The sequence below is a fragment of the Desmodus rotundus genome, chromosome X (genome assembly GCF_022682495.2).
Source record: "Desmodus rotundus isolate HL8 chromosome X, HLdesRot8A.1, whole genome shotgun sequence".
Lineage (NCBI taxonomy): Eukaryota > Metazoa > Chordata > Mammalia > Chiroptera > Phyllostomidae > Desmodus > Desmodus rotundus.
The window spans coordinates 32,376,168-32,399,194 of record NC_071400.1 but is presented as its reverse complement, the minus strand read 5'-3'; positions in this window follow the sequence as shown (position 1 = coordinate 32,399,194).

The following is a 23,027-nucleotide window of genomic DNA, read 5'->3' as shown; positions in this document are numbered from 1 at the left end:
GTTTTATGAGGTTTTCAAAATGTGAATATTTGGACCAGTTTGTCCCAAACAGGCAAAACAATTAGAGTCTGGTACATCTTCAGACTTTCACAAAGAAAATATATTATCTCTCTCTGCCTTGCTGCTGACTTTGGTTAATTGTCAATGACTCTTGCTGCCACATAATGACGCAGATGGCTAAGTTGTAGTCAGCACTCTCCAGCCTTCTTCATTATATGCCATTTTAAGCTTCAAATGCAGCACCCCACACAACTGGTCAATGCTGTGATCTGCCAAACCAGCCCTTTATTTGTCCCTTCATCAACATATTCCTATGTCACATTCATTCAAGGTCCTCAAATGCTAGTTATCTGACCACTCTATCTTTCCCCATTTTTCTTTATAGAGAATGTAATCTCTGTGATGGCAGAGTTCACCACTGCATCCCTAACACCTACAACAGTACCAGGTATATAGAAAGTGCTTAATAAACATTTGTTGGCTAGATGAATAACCATAGCAGCTAACATTTGTTGAAAATTTACCATGCCACACATTACTAAGTGCTTTAAAAGTTTTATTGCCCTTAATACTCATAAATTTTACAATGAAGAAGATGCTGTAATTATTCCCATTTTATAGTTGAGGAAATTTAGGATCAGAAAAGTGAACTTTGTTTGGGAAGGCTATACTTGTGATTACTGTAACACATCAGTATTCCCTAAGGAACAGTAAGGAAGTAAGGAATATTTAGGAATTTAGCACACCCTGAATGCCTATAGAAATTAAAAATATAGCTAACATTTACTGAAAACTTTCTATGGGTGAGGCACTATTAGACACTTTACATCTCTTTAAATCTCACAACAACCCTATGTGATAGGCACTATTAGTATTCCAATTTTATATATTGAGGAAGTAGGGCACAGAACAGCTAAACAGCTAAACTTGCCCTAAGTCTCAGTTGGTAAGTGGCGGAATTTGACTTCAAATCCCTGAAGACATCTATGAGTGGAGAGACCATATATTTGATGACAACTACAAAATGCTAGAGACTTTCACACATTGTCAAAATGCTAGGTACTTGCACATATTTTATATAATTCTCAAAAAAACCCCACCCTATGTTCTATTATCTTCAGTTTAAAGATGAGACAAGGACTTAGCGAAATTTCTATCCTAAAGTCACAGAGTTTAAAAGTATTCTGCTTTCAAGGCTTGTCCCAATTGGTCGGTTTAGGGATAGAAGCACAGTAGGACTGAGAAAGAAACTAACAGAAAGAGAAGCAACTTAAGGAAAGCCTAGACTGAAAAGAACAGAGTATAGGAAGGGGCAAAGAAAAAACAAAGAAAATTGATGTCCACAATGACAGAGATGGATTTTGTTTGAGGTATGGTATATTAGTAGCATATACAGTTATTAAGAACACTGTTCAACTAGGTTTACTTTTTAAATGGACTACTCACTAGTTTTGTAAATTTGACTAAGTCAGTTTAACTCTCATAGGCTCAGTTTGCTAACCAATAAAATAGATATTATAATAGTGCCTTCCTCAGAGTGTCATTGGGAAGATCACCTGCTATGTAGCATGTGCTCATTAAATGCTAGCAATTGTTACTGACATTAGTGAAGAAACAAGGGACAGACAAATGCTTATTTCTACTGCATCCACTCCCCACCCAATCCTGGCCTGGTCCCTGCTTTTCATGCAGTATTAGGTATTAGAGACAAGAAACATAATTTTTAAAGACCCTTTATACATAATTGCTAAAGTGCTTGAGCATTGTGAATTTGAGTAATGACTGGATTATCTTGAGTATGTGTTTGAGTAATGGCTGAGTCCTTTAAATATGTCCATAGATTTACTAGATATCTGAAAGATATCCTAAAGTTGCATATGGCCACCAGCCTTCACACCTTGGCATCTGTGGGATTTATACTGTCATTTTCCTACCAATCTTAACACTCTAAGTAAAGGCTGCCTAAAGATAGCTTCCCACTACAGTCTCAGTTGACTCACTTGCCATATGTGTTCTTTTCTAAAATATCCTCTAATCAGTCTTCTCCCAGTTTCTTGGTCTTTTAAAGGGAATTTTCCAGTATCATTTGCCAATTCTGTACTTTCATCCTTTCTTCTGTCCCACCATTGGTGCATCAGCCCATTTACTACCAGACCAGAGGATCTTCCACCTCCAAAAATGGTGAATTTGTCCTTGGCTTCTTGAACAAAGTAGGTGCTGTGTGCGGAGAACTTCCACAATAATTATCTCCCTGGTTTATAGCAACGGCCCCATGGGATTGGGATCCTCTATCACTATTTTACAGAGGAGGAAGTCAAGGTAAAAAGAGGATTAAGTGACTCTCTCAAAACTACCTAGCTATTTGGTGGTGCTATGGTCTGAAAATATTTGTGTTACCCCAAAATTGATATGTTGAAATGTAATCCTCAATGTGATGGTATTACCAGGGGCAGCCTTTGAGAGGTAATTGGATCATGAGGGTGAAGCCCTCATTGATGGGGTTAGTGTCCTTATAAGAGAGATCCCAGAGAGCTCCCTTGCCGCCTTCCTTCATACAAGTACACAATGAGAAGACAGCAGTCTATGAACCAGGAAGGGGGTCTTCACTAGACAATGAACTGGCTAGCACCTTGATCTTGGACTTCCTAGCTTCCATAACTGTGAGAAATAAATTTTTCTTATTTATAAGCTACTAATTCTATGCCATTTTTGTTATAGCAGCCCAAAAGGACACAGAAAGGTGAGAAAGCCAAAACAAACTAATGGGAACCAAAAGATTCCAAGTCCAATGAGCTTTAGGGAGGCCTATATTTTGGTTTAAATAGCTTGTTTCTGCTTGCAGTGTAGGGATTCAAGGCACACTACATGTTTCTGAGGTCCCAGTGAATATGCATTTTTGTTGCAGAAATGATAATAATGGTGTTTACTGATAGGCTATACTGCTATGTCCTTCTTTGCCACTGTTTAGCACATTCTGCTCCTTCTGATGAGAGTACATTTTCTCTTCTTTCTTTCATTTAATAAGTCCCTACTCTGCTGTGGGAGGCAGGATAATGTTTCTGTCACAAAGATATCCTAATCCCCAGAACCTATGAATGTTGCCTTATATAGCAAATAGGACTTTTCAGATATGATTCCCATCTTGAGATAAGCAGATTACACTGGATTCTCCAGTGCAATCATATCAGTCATTATAAGAGAGACAAGATAATTAGAGAGTTAGAGAGAGAGGTAAAGAAAAATTTGAAGATGTCATGCTGTTGATTTCTAAGATGAAGGAAGATGGCCATGAGCCAAGGAATGCGGGTACCTCTAGTTGAGAAAGGGACAGAGATGATTATGACCTAGAGCCTCCAAAAGGAATACAGTCAGGTCAACACCATGATTTTAGCCTACTGAGACATATATTGGCTTTCTGACCTCCATCATTTTAAGAGAATAAATTTGTGTTGCATTAAGGCACTATACTTGCAGTAATTTGTTACAGCAACAATAGGAAACTAATATGCTCATTTTCAGGACTTAGTTCAGATATCACCTCTTCATGAAAGTTTCTGTCATCTCCCTATTTTAGTGGTCTCAGTGGTCCCACTACTTGGAGTATGTCTCTACATTACGGAATTCATCACCAAGAAGCCAAATTCCACTTCATTTTGATCCTTCAGCTCCTCTCTTCTGGATGCCTATTGGTGCATGAAGTGAAGAGGAAGACACACGAGGGTCAATTTCACACTTTTGCTACAAATGACATCCTGGGAAGTAAACTGAAATCTATGGGAGGCAAACACTGACCTTTCAGCAGGTAAATATCTTTCTCTCTCTTTTTGGAGCTTCTTAGGTATGGCTATCTTGTCTACATAGGCAAGAAACAAGACTCACCCACCAACCTAGCCCTAACCATATTTCTAGTCTTGTCTTTTTCACTTCCTATTACAGACTACATCAGGTAGGTCCCAGCCAAGAAAAGCAAACTCACACCAGCCAGCTCAACAGAAGAAATTTAATAAGGGAAACAAGTTACAATGGTGTTAGAAGAACAGAAAGGAGGCAATATGAGGCAACCTAGAGCTTAGTAACTGCAAGAAGCTGCTACCATCCATAAAGCTGAGGGACAAAGACAGGAGATAATATTATCAGGACCTAGGAACCAGGAGCCAAGTTTAGCTGGAAGGAGCTAAGGCCTTTGAGGAAGAGCCACTCAATAAAAGTTGGGACTCTGGATATTCCCAGGAAGAAATGGAGTCACAGAGGAGACACTGACAACTGCCAGAAACCCAAATGAAAACAGGGCATAGGATATCATGGTTTTTCCCCTTCTCCTGCCCTCCAGTTTCTTACTAGCATCTATTAGTTAAACCTAACCAGGAGCCATGTCGTGAAGAAGCCCAGGAAACAGAGTTTGCAATGGTCTAAACCCACACAGGACAAGGGAAGGACAGAGAATAAATCTAAAAGCAAAAATAATCTTGCAGTTTCCCAGATTCACAATAACTTTTTGTTATTCTCTTTACTTGAATTGCATCCCCTTCTCTTATTTCAGATATGACCTCCTATGTCAACCCTTCTCTTCCTATCTCAGACTTCTGACCACACTATTCATTTGGTAATTAACATACAGTAGTTCCCCCTTAACCACAGGGATAAGGTACAAGACCTCCAGTTGATGCCTGAAATGACAGATAGTACTGAAGCCTATATGTTTTTTCTTACACATACATATGTGTGATAAAGCTTAATTTATATATTAGGTACAGTAAGAGATTAACAACAATAATAAAATGGAACAATTATAACAATATACTGTAATAAAACGGATTTGAAGCTGCTCTCTCTCAAAATATCTTATTGTACTGTACGTACAGCATGGATAAGCAAGATAAAGGGATGATTAACATCCTGCAGGTTGGGGGATAGCCACACAACTGAGATTTTACCACTCTACTCAAAACAGCAAACAATTTAAAACTTATGAATTGTTTGTTTCTAGAATTTTCCATTTAATATTTTTACATCAGGTTAACTGCAGGTAACTGAAACCAAGGAAAGCAAAACTGGGAATAAGAGGGCACTATGATCAATTCTGAGTAGCAGCAGCACTGTTATCTTTACTTGCATGTACAGTGTGAACATCTAAATACCCTGTAAGGTTTTTTTGAGGTGGGGGGAGATCTACACATCTAGATTTCCCACAGACATCTAGCACATGGCAGGTTTTTGCTTGGTTGCTTGTATACCAATTCTAACTACTGTGTGATATTTTTTACCACCTTAATATTTCCTATGACATTAAGGTGTAATATTGAAATATTTAACAATTTGTATGGCATGGGCACCATGCAATCAGAATGTACCCCAACTTGAAAAGATCAGACTCTGGCTATAGACAACTAGTACATCTATTCTGGTTGATGTATCCTGCTGAACATCTGGCTGATCTACATAGGAAGGAGAACAGAACCTGCAGCCAAGAGAAATATACTAAGTGCATTATTTGACAATAGAAGCCTAATTATGAAAATGGTATCATCAAGCAAAACAGTAGGATATAAAATAGCATGTTCCCTAAAAAATGTAGTAAACCAGTTTTACACACACATACATTGTGTGCATTGCATTATAGTACATATTTTGTTACATATTATGTATAATACATTATACATGAATATATATTACATGCTACCTATGATAGCCTATATTTTTCATGAACACACACCCAAATACACAAACATTAAAATTATAGAGTGTAATGCTGAATAAGAGAGGTGAAAACAAACATTCCTGTCTTGTTCCCAATCTTAAGGGGAATGCTTGTAGTTTTTCCCTGTTGGTTATGATGTTGACAGTGGCTTTGTCACATATGGCCTTTATTATATTGATGTATGTTCCTCTATTCCCACTTTACTGAGAGATTTTATCATAAATGAGTGCCAAATTTTATCAAATGCTTTCTCTGCATCTATTGATATGATCATATGGTTTTACCCTTAATTTTATTTAGTGGTGAATCAAATTATTAATTTACAAATGTTGTACCAAACTTGCATTCCCAGAATAAATCCCACATGATCATGGTGTATGACCTTTTTGATGCATTGTTGTATTCAGTTTGCCAATATTTTGTTGAGGATTTTAGTGTTCATGTTCATCAGGAATATTGGCCTATAATTTTCTTTATTTGTAGTGTCTTTATGTGGTTTTGGAGTTAGGATAATGCTGGACTTGTGAAATGAGCTTGAGAGCCTTCCATCCTCTTGAGTTTTATGAAATAGTTTGAGAAGGAGAGGTGTTAGTTCTAGTTCTTCTCAGAATGTTTGGCAAAACTCACCTGTGAAGCCGTCTTGTCCAGGGCTTTTGTTTCTTGGGAGTTTTTTGATTACTGCTTCAATATCACTATGTGTAATCTGTCTATTCAGATTCTCTGATTCTTCCTGATTTACTTTTGGGAGATTGTATGCTTCTAGGAAATTACCCCTTTTGTCCAGTTTGTTGGCATATAGTTGTTCATAATATTTTCTTACAATTCTTTGTATTTCTTTGGTGTCAGTTGTTATTTCTTCTCTTTCATTTCTGGTTTTATTTGTTTGGGTTTTCTCTCTCTCTCTTTTTTCTATTTAACATAGTACTGGAAGTCCTAGCCACAGCAATCTGACAAGAAGAAATGCAAGGCATCCAAATCGGAAAGGCAGAAATAAAACTGTCTTTATCTGCAGATGACATGATACTGTACATAGAGAACCCCAGAGATTACCCCAAGAAACTACCAGAACTGATAAATTTATCAAAGTAGCAGGATACAAAATTAATATCCAGAGATCAGTTGCATTTTTATATGCCAGTAACAAACAAGGAAATTAAGAAAACATCCCATTCACAATTGCTTCAAAAAGAATAAAATACCTGAGAATAAACCTAACCAAGGATATAAAAGACCTGTACTCAGATAATTATAAGACACTGAAGAAAGAAACTGAAGAAGATACAAATAAGTGCAAGCACATACTGTGTTCATGGGTAGGAAGAATTAACATCATTAAAATGTCCATACTACCCAAAGCAATCTATAGATTCAATGCAATTCCTTTCAAAGTTACAATGACATATTTGACAGAACTAGAACAAATATTTCAAAAATTTATATAGAACCACAAAAGGCTCCACATAGCAACAGCCATCCTGAGAAAGAAGAACAAAGTTGGGAGAATCACACTACCTAATATCAAACTATACTATAAGGTGATAGTAATCAAAACAGCATGGTACTGGCATAAAAACAAATACATAGATCAATGAAACAGAATAGCAAGACCAGAAATAAACCCACACCTTTATAGTCAATTAATATTTGACAGAGGAAGCAAGCACATAAAATAGCCTAGAGATTGTTTATTCAATAAATGGTGTTGGGGAAATTGGACAGGTACATGCAGAAAAGTGAAACTAGACTATCTTCTTACATCACACAGAAGAATAAATTGAAAATGGATTAAAGACTTAAATGTTAGACCCCCAAACCACAAAAATACTAGAATAAAATATAGGTAGCAAAATCTCAGATGTTACTCATAGCAATATTTTATCAGATATATCTCCTCAGGCAAGAAAAACAAAAGAAAAAATAAACAAATGGGACTACATTAAACTAAAAGGTTTTACACAGCAAGAAAAAAAATCAACAAAATAAAAAGGCAACCCACAGAATGGAAGAACATTTTTGCTGATACATCTGATAATGGGTTAATATCCAAAATTTATAAAGAACTTATAAAACTCAACACAATAAAACAAACAATTAAAAAATGGGCAAAGGACCGGAATAGACACTTCTCCAATGAGGACATACAGATGGCCAATATACACATGAAAAGATGCTCAATATCAATAATCACCAGAGAAATGCAAATGAAAACCACAATGAGGTAACACCTCACACCTGTCAGAATGCTTATTGTCCATAAATCAACAAACAACAGGTGCTGGTGAGGATGTGGAGAAAGGGAACCCTAGTGCACTGTTGGTGGGAATGCAGACTAGTGCAGCCACTGTGGAAAGCATTATGGTGATACCTCAAAAAAGTAAAAATGGACCTGCCTTTTGATCCAGTGATCCCACTTCTGGGATATATCCAAAGGAGCCCAAAACACTAATTCAAAAGAATATAAGCACCCCTATGTTCATTGCAGTGTTATTTCCAATCACCAAGATATGCATGTGGCCCAAGTGTCCATTAATAGATGAGTGGAGAAAACAACTATGGGACATTTATACCATGGAATACTACTTGGCCATAAAAAAGAAGAAAATTTTACCTTTTGGGGTGGTATTGATGTACCTGGAGAACATTATGCTAAGCGTGACAAGCCAGACAGAGAAAGACAAGTACCATATGATTTCAATCATATGTGGAATCTAATGAACAAACTGAACTAACAAGGAAAGTAGATAGAGAGTGGATGACAACAAAGGGGGGAGCTTAGATGGTGGAGGGATTAAGCAAAAATGAAAAAGGACTGATGAACATGGATAAGTGTGGTGATTGTGAGGGTAAGGGGGTTATAAGGGTACTAAATGCTAATGGAAGAAAACAATAAAAGATTGAAATAAATAATAAAAAAATAAAATCTAGAGTATAATGCAATGGTTACCTCGGTACCCATTAAGGGTTATAACAATTTTCCTCTTAGTTTTGCTTATTTACATTATCTGATTTTTCAACAACACTCGAATATCACTTATATGATAATAAATTTACAAACTAAATGAATTAATTTCCTTCAAATGTTTCATTAATCTCTAGCAGGTGGATAATGAATGAAAGTGAGAAGATGGGATGAGGGTTTTAATACATGCTCTATGCATGCTCTCTAGCTCTCAGAGAATCAACATGAAAAATTAAATTTCATCAAAAATCACTATTTCTATGCACTGTTGTGAGGAAGAAAAAAGAAGAAACAGGTTATTTTAAGGTGCTCTTTAAATTTTGAATGGAGGTATTTCATAAAATGGGGAAATTGGTTTAGAAAATTATCACTCTTCTTTTTCACTAAACCCACTTGCAATCTCAAATGATACTTCAGAAGTCTTTGTATTTTACTCACTTCTAAAACTATAAACATCTTGTGGCTTGATCATTGAGGTCAACCATAACTGCATCTCCTCAATGATCAGGCCACAATGGGAGTTCATGGCCATCATTTGGATTCACAGCAGGTAAATACAAGTCCAGAGAGACAGGCCAATCAGAGATGTGATAACATGACCTTTTTCAGTTCTGACCCCCATAAGAGGAGAGCTGGAAGCCTTGGGTGCCCAACAATAACAACGCAGCTGTCTGGGACAAAAGCACAATGTTTCCAATATGACATATTGGGTGATCTCTATATAACTGTGATTGATTTTTTTTTTTTTTAAGAGGAGCAACTTTTTTTTTTATGTTGTTAATTGAAGGATTTTTTTTATTGTTATTCAATTACAGTTGTATGCCTTTTCTCCCCATCCCTCCACCCCACCCCAGCTGAACCCACCTCCCTCCCCCCTCTCCACCCTCCCCCTTGGTTTTGTCCATGTGTCCTTTATAGTAGTTCCTGTAATCCCCTCTACCCACTTTACTGAGAGTCTTTATTGCTATTTTGTTTCTATAATACTAAAAAATCTTCTATCATGATGACACCTCCATTCTCTCATTCTCATCTTAGGCTATTATGGAGACAGCGACAAACCCCATGGTTTTGCATTCCTGGTTGTTTCCATTAAGTCTCTCTTTGACCAGGACCTCTACATTAGGTCAGCTCAAAGTCTGAGGATTTAATTTCTTTTTTTCCAGCAATTAACATAAGTTTTTAATAATCCTTGTATTTTCAAAAAGGTTTAGCAAAATGTCAACCACACCCCTAGTCTATAAAGATAAAGAGCTATATTTAGCTTGTTTCAATTAAAAATAGCTAAAATGCTGCTTGGTATGAAAGAAGAGAATAATCTGATCAATTTGTGTCTCATTTCAAAAACTTTGACATTTGAGTTTCCTTAGTGTTGTTTATGGTTTGAATTAATATTGTTCCACTGAGTTTAAAATACAGAAAGCATCTAAATTCTATTATTGATCCTCATAAAACATGTCAAGTTCACCAGTCTCACATGCTGTAAATCCTGGGCATGTGAATGGTGTTTTGTGAGTCTCATTGTTTGTTAAAGTTATCCTAACTAGAGAGTTGGATTCTAGATGAATTGTCCCCTGATAGTCATACAGAATGCTCCCTAAAACAATGGATATCAGGCTGTCAGTCAGTTTTTTTGCAATCATTGCCACTTTTCCAAAGTTATAAAATAAAAACTCAAAATCTGAACCAATCATAAACCTGAGGCTCAGTTCTCTATGGAGCATGAACAGAACAAAGACCTGTATGTTCACAAGCCAGTGTCAGTGCCTCTAGTTTGTCCTTGTGTTCCTTTTAAACATTTTCCCTATGATTAAAAAAATAAGCAAAACAAAACAAAAAATTCTCCATGAAAAGGAACTCAGTGTTAAAGAGGTGAAGGGAATAGGTTGTTGTCTGTTCTCAGGATAAATGTCCAGACCCCAGGAAGGGGATTTCTAAGAACTGACACTTTGAAATCTAGAAGCAAGGTGATAATGGGGTGGGGAATGGGAAGTAAGCCATTAAACTCAACCCCATACAATAACCTTATTTTAACTCCACAGAAGACAGAAAGCAGCAGAAGCCAGTGGTGGGGTTCAAGGCTTTCCCAGCGTGCAAATGTGTATTTGTGTGCATGTGCCCATATGTTTTGGTCCGTGTGTGTATGTGTATGAGTACACCCGAATGTGAGTTCTATACATATGTATGCATATGAAGCTCTGTGCTCCAGGTTGTATGTGTAGGTCAACGGAAGCTTTCAAAACCAAGAATAGAAATAGGCTCCTGATATTATTCTCTTTGCTTTCTATGTCATGTGAATGCCCTTTCTATTCTTTGAAATTATCAACCATATTCTTGGCCTTACATTGGGTGGAAGGGAGAGGTACCAAGACATAGCAGGTGAGAACAATGTCACCTTCCTGTCAAGAAAGGCAATCTGTGGTTGACATTTTCTGCTCTTCTACAATGTGCTTTGGAATTATGAAAAGCAGCTAAGAACATGCATGCTACAGGAAGGTAGGAAACTGGGCCTTCAAGAATCTGCTCTCATTTTAGCTGTCTCCATTGTCTAACCAGTATCAGTAACATAGAATGGCTTCCCCTTCTGTTTTTTACTTGATACTTCTTTTTTTAAATACATTTTATTGATTATGTTATTACACTTTTCCCATTTTCCCCCCTTTATTCCCCTCTGCCCTGCACACCCCCTCCCACCCACATTCTCCCCCTTTAGTTCATGTCCATGGGTCATACATATAAGTTCTTTGGCTTCTATATTTCCTATACTATTCTTACTCTCCCCCTGTCTATTTTCTACCTACCATTTATGCTACTTATTCTCTGTACCTTTTCCTCCTCTCTCCCCCTCCCACTTTCCCACCCACTCCCTTACTGATAACCCTCCATGTGATCTCCATTTGTGATTCTGTTCCTATTGTAGTTGTTTGCTTAGTTTGTTTCTGTTTTTTGTTTTTTTTTTAAGGTTCGGTTGTTAATAGCTGTTAGTTTCTTATCCTTTTACTGTTCATATTTTTGATCTTCTTTTTCTTAGGTAAGTCCCTTTAACATTTCATATAATAAGGGTTGGGTGATGATGAACTACTTTAACTTGACCTTATCTGGGCAGCACTTTATCTTCCCTTCCATTCTAAATGATAGCTTTGCTGGATACCATAATCTTAGATGTAGGTCCTTGCCTTTCATGACTTTCAATACTTCTTTCCAGCCCCTTCTTGCCTGCAAGGTTTCTTTTGAGAAATCAGCTGACAGTCTTATGGGAACTCCTTTGTAGGTAACTGTCTCCTTTTCTCTTGCTGCTTTTAAGATTCTCTGCTTATCTTTAATCTTGGCTAATGTAATTATGATGTACCTTGGTATGTACCTCCTTGGGTCCAACTTCTTTGGGACTTTCTGAGGTCTCTGGACTTCCTGTAAGTCTATTTCCCTTGTCATACCAGGGAAGTTCTCCTTCATTATGTTTTCAAATAAGTTTTCAATTTTTTGTTCTTCCTCTTCTCCTTCTGGCACCCCTATAATTCGGATGTTGGAATGTTTCAAGATGTCCTGGAGGTTCCTAAGCCTCTCCTCATTTTTTTTTTTAAATTCTTGTTTCTTCATTCTGTTCTGGTTGTTGACTCTCTGTTTCTTCCTTGTTCTCCACACCATTGATTTGAGTCCCAGTTTCCTTCCCATCACTGTTGGTTCCCTGTACATTTTCCTTTATTTACTCTTCATAGCCTTCATTTTTTCCTCTAATTTGCAACCACATTAAACCAATTCTGTGACCATCCTGATTACCAGTGTTTTGAACTGTGCATCTGATAGGTTGGCTATGTCTCTTGCTTAGTTGTATTTTTTCTGGAACTTTGATCTGTTCTTTCATTTGGGCCATTTTGTTTTCTCTTGGTGTGCCTGTTATGTGTAAGGGACAGAGCCTTAGGTGTTCACCAGGGTGGGGCAACCCACGTCACTGCATTGTGGCACTGTATGTGGGGGAGGGGTCTGAGAGGGAACAGTGCTGCTTGCTCCACTTTCTGCTGGTTTTCAGTCACTTCCCCCGCTATCCACAATCAAATTGGGCCCTCTGGTACTGATTCCTGGGTGGGTGGGTTTGTGTACATTCTAGGACCTTGGGGGTCTCACCAACGAACTCTCCTGTGAGGCTGCCACCTCAACCCCCACAGATGTTTACAGTCAGAGGCTTTGAGACATTATTTCCCGGTACTGGAACTCTGGGTTGTGTGGTTTATCTCACTCCCCAGTTGCTCCTCCCAGTTTATCTGCACGAGAATGTGGGATCACCCACTCCACAAGCCACTGCCTCACCAGCTCCGTCAGCCACTGCTTTGCCTACCCCAGTCCTCCAGCCACCGCCTTGCCATGAGTTCTCTCCACCCAGCTGCCCATCCCCACCCCTCATACAGATCTGGACGAATGTTTCTTCTTTAACTCCTTGGTTGTTGGACTTCCATACAGTTCAATTTTCTGTCAGTTCTGGTTGTTCTTTGTTTTTAAATTCATTGTTGTCCTTCTTTTGGTTGTGTGAGGTGGCAGTGTGTCTACCTATGCCTCCATTTTGGCCAGAAGTTGGTCTGTGGTTTTAAAGTGATGTGCAGAAACCAGCAGAATCAGCACCACTTACTCAGACTCCCTCTTGGCTCTGGCAATGGGGTGGCAGCTTGAGGGGCACCAGTGGCATGCAGGGGAAAGCTGAGGTGTCTGGCATCAAGGTGAGCAGAAGCCATTGTCCCTTTTCTAGGCCCTCCCCCAACAGAGCCAGCAGACTGGTGCCACATCTGAGATTCCATCACCCTACCTAACACTATTTGACTCCCAAAAGTGAATTTTTAGTAGTTTTTAAATATTAGTATATTTCTACTGACACACAAAGGTCTCAAAATATTCCAGAAGAAATTTATGAATAGAAATTTTTCTTATCGCAAATAGAATTTTGTTTACATGATGCCAAGCATCTAACTGAAACAAAAATATTCTGCAAAAATAATGCCTACTTGGAATTAAACTTTTGGAAATATCCAGAAATACCTGGATGGTGGGCCAAAGTTGTTATTTCCTCAGCATTTTGTAGACATAGCCTTAGTCTCTTTATTGGTACACCAAATCATTGAGCAGGCTCCCATTCACACCACGAGACATTTCTGCTGGAATCTCTAACACCTCACTGATTTTAAAGAGGAAATGTGTGCTACAGCATAGCTATATTGGATTTTTTATAGTAGCAATTCACCTAATTTGCCCTCAATTTGGTACTAGTCATCCTGCTATGATAATTTAAAAGCACCATTCCCTCTTAGCCAATCCATTTAAAGAGGGTTAAAATGATTCCATTTAAGTGATTAAAATGTCACAAAATTTGATACCAAGTGCACAATGATCCTAACTTTTCATTAAAATCCTTTACATAGTGTAGTTAATGTGAAAAATATTTAAAGTGCATTAAGAATAGAACAAAGAAATGAATCGCAACTGTGACTATGACAGGGTATGGATATAAATGATGCTCTTTTTCCTTCCTTTTCTCATATAGTATTATCTATGTGCCTTTTATTAAATATCCTACTTAACTTACATTGCAACATTGAATGCCAGTTCTTGGTGCTCTGTGATATGATACATGTATAAAGATACAATTAATCTCTAGTTTAATATCCGTCTGAGAGATAAGGTGCTAAACCATGGTATTATGACTCCCTACTGCTTAAGGGATAAAGTCCAAACTCCTTAGCCTGACATATACAGTCCAAACTCCTCAGGCTGGTCCCAACTGACTTTTTCAAAGGCATCTCTCTCTCCTCCTTTACCCAAATCCTCTGCTGTAACTATTGTGGCCTCTTTACTGCCCCCTGAAAAAGCCATGGTTTGTCTGCCATCTGCATATTTCTTATACTGAACTTCTTGCTTTAATTTCCACATTTTCAACTTCTTCCTATTCCTCAAGTCTCAGCACAAGTTTTTATTCTACAAAGCTTCTATCAGCCACGCCAATCCTCAATGATTTCTTCCTGTCTAAATTACAGGACACAGTTACCTACAAAGGAGTTCCCATAAGACTGTCAGATGATTTCTCAAAAGAGATCTTACAGGCAAGAAGGGGCTGGAAAGAAGTATTTGAAGTCATGAAAGCCAAGGACCTACATCCAAGATTACTCTATCCTGCACAGCTATCATTTAGAATGGAAGGGCAGATAAAGTGCTTCCCAGATAAGGTCAAGTTAAAGGAGTTCATCATCACCAAGCCCTTATTATAGGAAATGTTAAAGGGATTTATCTAAGAAAAAGAAGACAAAAAATATGAACAGTAAAAATGACAGCAAACTCACAGTTATTAACAACCACACCTAAAACAAAAACAAAAGCAAACTAAGCAAACAACTAGAACAGGAACAGAAGAACAGAAATGGAGATCACATGGAGGGTTATCAACAGGGGAGTGGGAGGGGGAGAGAGGGGGGAAAGGTACAGAGAATAAGTAACATAAATGGTAGGTAGAAAATAGACAGGGGGAGGGTAAGAATAGTGTAGGAAATGTAGAATCCAAAGAACTTATAAGTATGACCCATGGACATGAACTATATGGGGGGAATGTGGGAGGGGGTGGGCAGGATGGAGTGGAGTGAGGGGGAGGAAATGGGACAACTATAATAGCATAATCAATAAATATATTTTAAAAAATAAATTATAGCAGTCTCATGACATACCATCTTACTTAAATAATATGTACATCTCCATTAACTCCTTGAGGACAGGAAAAATGTTGTGTTTCTTTTGCAGCTTCTTACAGTTCTTAATAATATAGCACAGAGCAGAAGTAAATAAATCACTTATAAGATAAGTTAGTAAATGGGTATAGATAAGAACTTGAAAATGTGTACGTGTACCTCCACCATGCCAGCTTTGTTTTCTTTCTGCTGAATACCTCCATATTTTTTGCCCTCTAAAATGTAAATATTCTTTGTAAAGAAAAAAAAAGCATCAGCATACAGACTTGCAGTGAAGCTCAAGCCATATCCAGATGCCTAATTCTCTGTCCTGTGATTCCTATGTAATAAGTCCAATTGATTTCAAAGGACATTTTGTTGATAGATGCTTGGAGAACTTGAGAAACAGCCTTTTTAATAATAATAAAGTTTTAAGTCTAGAAATTGTTCAGTCATAATATCTTTGTGGTATTTCAAGTGATAAAGAAAAATAAAGCAATCAGGAAGTAAAGGTAGTTGTTTCAATAAATGTTTAATAAAAGTGTATAAATGCAGCAAGAACTACAAACTCTCAATGGATATACCTCTAAAATGTACCACTAACACAGTCCATATGCAGCATATCATCTATAACCCAATTTTTCTCCTAAGAAGAAAATAGAAGAAATATCAATGAAGGTTTAAATGTCATAAAGAAAATATTTAAAATGGTTATATTCATAGGGAATCTTATCTCTTCTGTAAAAGCAATCGTAGAATTCACCTCCCCCCAGCTGAATTCATCTCCCATCCTTACCTATTATCCTCCCAACTCGAAGGAAGAAATGTCTCCCCTCATGCTCAAGGAAATACGTCCATTTGTGTTCTCCAATCTTCCTTTCTCTTTGCCCAACTCTGTTTCAGATTAAATAGTAGCTTTACTATTTAGCTCTCGGCTTGTAATCAGCTTCAAATATATCACTTGTATTTGTATATATTATTTCCATATAGTATGACATTTCAAACATGACTATTTGATCTAACAAAATTAGAAGTTCTTTAAGGGCAGGCACCTCTCACACAACCAAGAAAGTACTGAGTACACCGAAATCAGTGTTCAGCACCTACATAAATGTACAGAGCTCAAGTACTATGACAGCCTGACATCTTTTACTTTTTAAAAAGGTGACATAACCGTGTAGCCCTTATCTACATACATGCTTGAGGTAATTCACTATGTAACAATTGCAACCCACATTGTGCTACCTTCCTTCATACTTTACTCTGATCCAGCCAAGCAAGACTGTGTTCCACAAACCACACCCCACTTCCTCCCCCTTTTGTGCCTTTCTATGTGTATTTCCCTTCTCCTTTCTACATATCATTCCCTTCTCCTGGAATATCTTGTTCCTTTCTCTTCTCCCTCACCCTGCAAACCCTATTTAGACCCAGCTCAAGTTCTATTTCCTCTGTGAATCCCTCCAACAAAAATTGAGCCAACATTTGTCTCTTCTCCACCTACCCACTGAACTCATTGTCTTCCACTGACTTTGCTGACTTGATTTTACTTACTCCTGGATTCTCTTTTTGGTGCTCTCTATTGGTTCCATGCGAGGAATGAAGAACAGAATAGTAGCATCTGATCAAATCATACTTCTTCAGCCAAAAAATGTTTGTTGGTGTTGGGGAGCCAGTAAAGAAAGTCTAAAATCCTTAATATAGCACTCAAAGCCAGCCAATGTGGCTCTAGCCAACTTTGCCAGTTTTTGGCAAGACTCAAACTCAAGGCTCTGTCACCTCAGGCTGCCATAACAAAATGCCATAAACTGGGAGGTTTAAACAACATAAATTTATTTCCTCACTGTTCTAGAGGCTAGAAGTCCAAGGTCAAGGTACTGGCATGGTTAGTTTCTGGAGAAAGCTCTCTTCCTAGCTTGTAGATGGGTGCCTTCTTGCTATTTCCTTTTTGGGAGAATGAGGAAGTGGGGAAGGAAAGAGGGGGGAGAGGGGAAGGGAGAACATGCTCTCTGGTCTCTTTTATTATAAAAGCACTAATGCCATCCTTATGACTTCATCTAAACCTAATTATCTCCCCAAGGCCTCATGTTCAAATACCATCACATTGGGGGTTAGTGCCCTAACACATGAATTTGGAGGGGACACAAGTCAGTCTATAGCAAACTCTCACTATACTGCATACAATCAGTCAAGTGAATGGGTAAGTATGTAGACTAAGTTTGTAAGCTCAAGATTCTACCACTTATTATCTGTGTAAACTGGACAATTAACCTATTTTGAGTCTTAGTTTCCTATCTATTATATAAAATAGGGATAATAATGATACTTAATAGGATTACTCTGGGGGACAAATCAGATTATGTACATAAAATACATAGCCAGTACCTAGTACAAACTTAAGTGCTCACTAAATGGGCACAGTGCTTATGATGTACTCATCTGGTTTTTTTTCCTAAAATATCTTCTCACCAGGTCTGCTTATCTATCACTTGCTGTCAATCCTTCAAGTCCCACCTCCAGATACTACCACCATATCCTTCACAAGCCTCCTTAGATCCCTGAGTCAGAATTATAGTGTTGATCTTCTTCTAATGTACTATGTCTATGGCTCCATTCTGGTACTTATCCATAGGCTGCCTTAGTCTATTTAGATTAATACATTTAAATACAAAAGCATTAAACTGTAAGGTCATGGCTTGGAAGTATAGGTATTACCTTGCCCACATCAGGTACTCCATGCAATGAACTTCAATGGGCAAAGAGTGAGTATACTATGGTTTCATTCTGGTGGTACTATCTCTATATAATGGTAGTATTTTGAAAGAATCACTCTTAAATTTTTTGCCACAATTTTATCAGCAATAAAATGAGAATATATCCCCATCTTATGCATGTTGCTTACCAATAAACATTGCACTGTAGGAACTTCATGGAATTTGATTATAAATCCTAGCTCTGTCACTTACTAGTTGTGTATCCCTGGGCAGTTCTTTTATTGTGTCCCAGTTTCTTCCTCTACAAACAGGAATAGTAAGACATTTCTTTTAAGGATTAAAAAAGACTTGTATAAAATGACTGAGGCCTGCTAGAACTCAGATGAATTCAGTAAGTACTAACTCCTTTTCTCATTCCCCAGTGCCACCCAGGGCAAGGACACACTTTCCCAGCTATGCTTCCATTCCTGCATCCATTGATCCTGGGGTAACCATTTGTCTCTAATACCTTTCTCACCTCCTTGCCTCTCTTTCCTTCCCAATACATTTTTGCTTTCTGCTGTATGGCTTTTCTCCATCCCTCTTCCTGTTATATCTTCTCTCCATTTCCATGAGACACTGGCTATGACCTGAAGCTGAGAAAATTCCTAGACCCACGGCTTACCACCTGGAGGGATGGCAAAGCAAGTATTTCTTCACACACTATTGATACTTCAGTGGGAAAGAGTGTTTCTGGAACCCATGGTTGAAAATGACATGGATTTTCCCACAGAAACATGGTGATCATCAGCATCTATGGTATTATTAATACAGCATGATCCTTCAAATTATGGGTTACATAGGCTTTTATGAGCTGACCTGGGGACATAGTGACCATGGAGACTATTGTCTTCTATGGGAAAAATGCATTCCACATTCCAAGTAGCTGACTCACAAACGTAATTTTGAAATACAAGTCAGATATGAGTTATCGACTTTCTGTACTTCTTTTCTGTGCTACCCAAGGTCAAGCCTAAAGCTAGGTGCTCCAGAGTGCTGACTACTTACAGAAACTATATAACCGAAGAATACACACAGTGTACTCTTGTGCAGAAAGTCTTTGACCTGTACTTTCTACCTGGAATATTCTGCCTCCTCCACCTCACCTGGCTTTTACCTTCTCTTCCTTCCAAGTTTACCCAAGCCTTCACTTCCTTCTCAAACTTGGATCAATTTCCCTCAGCTCCCATGTGGCTAGATTCTCTTCTTTATCCCCAAAGACCCCACATTCCTACCACTTCTAGAACACTTATCATAATGCATTGCCACGGAGTAGCTACCTGTTTGCTTTCACTTGAGGATAGGGACTTTTATTTTTGTTCCTCCAGTTTATAGGACAGTACTTGGCCTTCAATGAACAATCAAAGAGAATTTCTTTTTTTAAGTATATTTTATTGTTTATGCTTTACAGTTGTCCCATTTCCCTGCCTTTATTCCCTTCTGCCCTGCACCCTCCCTCCCACCAGCATCCACTCCTTAGTTCATGTCCATGGGTTGTACATATAAGTTCTTTGGATTCTCCATTTCCTATATTATACTTAACCTCCCCCTGTCTATTTTGTACCTACCATTTATGCTTCCTATTTCCTGTACCTTTTCCTGATTAGGAGCTACAGATGCAGTGGAAAACACACAGATAGTTATCATCATGGACCAGAGGGGTGGGGGATATGAGAAGGTCACATGCCTGGGCTAAAGGGTAAGAGCTAGAAATACTAGCACAGTCAGCACATGCTGTACCATGGCTTAGCTGCTGGATCTTTCACAGATTCTGACTGACAGTAAATGCTCAATATTAGCCAATTAAATTAAAGAATCAGATAGTCGTAATGTTAGCACTACTAGGTATCTAAGAGACAATCTTGTCTTCCTCTTATTTTCAAGAGAATTGAAATCCAAATATGAACTAGGACTTGCCATTCACCCAAACTAAACACCCAAGAGCTCTCCCTCATTTAACAGCTCCCTTTCTGAGTTAATAGCCAGCCAAGGTAAGATAACCATTGCACTCAAGGGGAACTCCAAACTGTTCCTCAGAACCTTCTGTCTTCTAATGTCATCTTACCTAGACATCAGGGCCAGCTCAAGTTACAGAACCTAAGGCAAAATAAAATCAGATATGGATAGAGCCCATGAAAACCACCCAGCTCAAACTGTCCGATGCAACAATAAAAATATCCTCTGTCAATACACTTAACAAGTGTCAACCACTCCCTGCACAAATAATAGCATTCATGTTATATTATACTTCCTAGGATATCTGATAAAGGCATTCCATATTTTTATTGATAATATTCTATACATAGTCTATGTTTATGTTGATAATATTTAACATGCATTTTTAAAAACAAATGGCACTGGAGTAAGGTGTTTGAATAACAAAAATGGTCAGAAAGTATACAGGGGCAGTGGTGGAAATTTCCAACAGCAAATGATTTCTCCCATTGATCATATTTTTCCATCAAAAGAGTGAAAATTTCAATGGGGACTTTTTAAAGTCATAATCGTCAATGAATACCTTGTCGAGAACATTCAAAGCAGGCGTCAGTTTGCTTTTATATTCATGTGTTTGTACATGTTTTATTGAGTAAGTGATTGAGTAAAAATAGCACTGAAATAGTAGTTAGGGGCTTCTAGTCCTGGATACCCCACTGACCAGCTGAGCTATCCTGTGAAAATCACTCCCTTTCTGTGAGTGTCAGTTTCCCCATTTGTAAAATGAACAAAAATTGATCAGTGTTCTCTCAGAGCCCTACCTTAATATGTTTACATGTGTTCAGTATACAATTTCATGTGTAAAAAAAATGCTAGTACCTTAAAAATGTTCACAAAGCATTAAACTGGCCCTCTTTGTGATTTTTTTCCTACTTAACAATATATGATTTTTAAGTGGCTAAGTCAGCACAAGCATCTATGGATACAATAGGTTTAAATAGGGACTATTCTCAATAATTGTCTATCAAACTAGAAACTTACTTTCTGAAAGTGAAAAAAATATGGATAAAGTAGGCTACCTAGTTGAATTTTTTCCATCCTGAGAGATGGTTTGCAAATGTGCTGCTGATGAGTTTCCAATGTCAACCCAGTTTTCATCTAGACCAAACTACGATTAATGTAAGCCAGGCTGTGACAAATAATGTCATAACAAGTGGGAGTGGGACAGTGTTTTTGTGGATTCTAGGGAGAACCAAAGTGTAAGAATACATCAATGTGCTCTGTCTAGGACAATCAGTGCTCTGAATCTAAAAACAAATACCAATTCTCTAGAGAGAACTATTTCTGGAATGGAGAAGGACTGTCTTTCAGGCTGCCATAGCTTGATAGAAATGCCCCCAGAGAACATCAGATTCCCTTTGTTCTGACTCTCTGCTCACAAAGTAATATTCTGATAACATCATTTCATCTCCAGGGTGAACTCACCAATCAGGAGGGCATGATTTGTGCAAAAGATTGACACCAGCTATATTGCTGGATAAAATTCTTACCATAAATTAAGAAAATGGACCTCTGGAAGATCAATTTTGTCTGATGTTGATTAGCATGGGAAAACTGAACAAAATGAACTTCCATTCTCAAAAACTAAGAAATCCAGGATCTGGAGTGGCCTCATCAAGAATGGCATTCACCCATGCCACCTGGCCTGAAATGGGTAGTATTACACTAGCATCATTTCATCCCTTACCAGAAACTTCAGATAGCCAATTATCTATTTCATGGAGCCCACCACTAATAACATCAAAGACATTTTCCAATCCAGACTAATTAACTCCATTATCTTTGCTCTATTTCAGAGCCATAGTTTCAGTCAACTAGCCTGCCAGGAGGTTCAAAGTTGATGAAGCTTTAATAAGTAAATAATATGACAAAAAGCAACAATTATAGGAGAAACAATGAAAATAATGGTATCAGATCACTGAAAACCTACAAAGAAACACTGCTAGGTAACACATATTATAAAATAACACTTATGTTATCAATAAAATAGATCTGTGAGTTTACTTCAAATCCCCCAAAATAGCACATAGGACATTGCATGATGTAACTAATCCCTGTCTAACTCTTTGACCTCATTTCTATTCATTCTCTCAAGACACCCCCTGACCTTCAGTCATGTAATATTGGGTTGGTCAAAAAGTTCATTTGGTATTTTCCATATAATGGCTCTAATAGAGCTTATTGTCTTTAACTTCATTCGAAACAACATTGTTACGATTGTATTGTGACAGCTGTCATATGAGTGTGCATTTAAAAAAAACATCAAAATTGGTGACTTTTCGTGTAGCCATTTTAATATTGAAGATGAAAGAAGACATGCAACATTTTTGGTGTATTATGCTTTATTATTTCAAGACAGCCAAAAACACAATGGAAATTTTTTTTAAAAGATGTATATAGTGTATGGAGAATGTGCTGTAACTGATCAAAGATGTCAAAGGTGGTTTGTGAAATTTCTAGGTAGTACTGACACTTTGGCCAAATAACTCTTTGCTGTGGGGCTGTCTTATGCACTGGAAGATGTTTGGCAGCATCCATGGCCTCTACCCACTAGAAGCCAATAGCAAGAGATAGTTGACATACTCTAAATATCCAAATCAATAAAGTTATTGGTGAAAACAAAAATGTGTCTTATATTTTATGGGAAAAAAACTAAGTGGACTTTTTGGCTAACCCAATATATTGGCAGTTCCTGTTTATGTCCATTCTTTTACATCTGTAGTTCCTTTCGCCTAGAGTATACTCCTCACTCTGAATTTTCTGATTCAGCCTGTAATGGAACAGAATAAATCACCCCAAAATATGCTTTTCTAGCATAAGGACTACTCTGAGCTGGTTATATTTTAAGAAAAAGCAGACAAAGGAAAAGTCTGAAAACTGAGTAGAAGTTACCCTTTTGTAAGGGGTGCTTACTTTTATAAGGGAAATAT